The sequence below is a fragment of the Merops nubicus genome, unplaced genomic scaffold (genome assembly GCF_000691845.1).
Source record: "Merops nubicus isolate BGI_N331 unplaced genomic scaffold, ASM69184v1 scaffold3908, whole genome shotgun sequence".
NCBI lineage: Eukaryota > Metazoa > Chordata > Aves > Coraciiformes > Meropidae > Merops > Merops nubicus.
In genome coordinates, this window is record NW_008627580.1 from 95,623 (window position 1) to 95,981 (window position 359).

The 359-nt window shown below is 45.4% G+C and overlaps 1 protein-coding gene across 1 annotated transcript in view; it reads right to left on the bottom strand.

Annotated features, from left to right (window-relative positions):
* The window catches only part of GPR85 (G protein-coupled receptor 85), a 4,254-nt gene extending 4,070 nt beyond the window's left edge, over positions 1–184 (bottom strand). The window contains exon 1 of the mRNA XM_008946347.1: positions 108–184. The gene's annotated coding sequence lies outside the window, so the exon portion shown is untranslated. The remainder of the gene's footprint in view (positions 1–107) is intronic.
* Positions 185–359: the final 175 nt, after the last annotated feature.

Sequence of the window (359 nt, forward strand, 5' to 3'; positions counted from 1 at the left end):
CAGGCATGATCAGGCTCCTTCGTTATTCACACGAAGTGTTTCCTATGCCACCTCGGGTGTACAAAAGATATTCCCACTGAATCCCAGCAAGATCCTTCCATTCTTACCGTCCACAAAAGAGCCTGATTGCTGCTGTGTAAACAGATGCTGATCAAATCATGGCATCGTTTTAAAACCATGAAATCAGGCTCCCCACACGAAGTGTTTCCTATGCCACCTCGGGTGTACAAAAGATATTCCCACTGAATCCCAGCAAGATCCTTCCATTCTTACCGTCCACAAAAGAGCCTGATTGCTGCTGTGTAAACAGATGCTGATCAAATCATGGCATCGTTTTAAAACCATGAAATCAGGCTCCC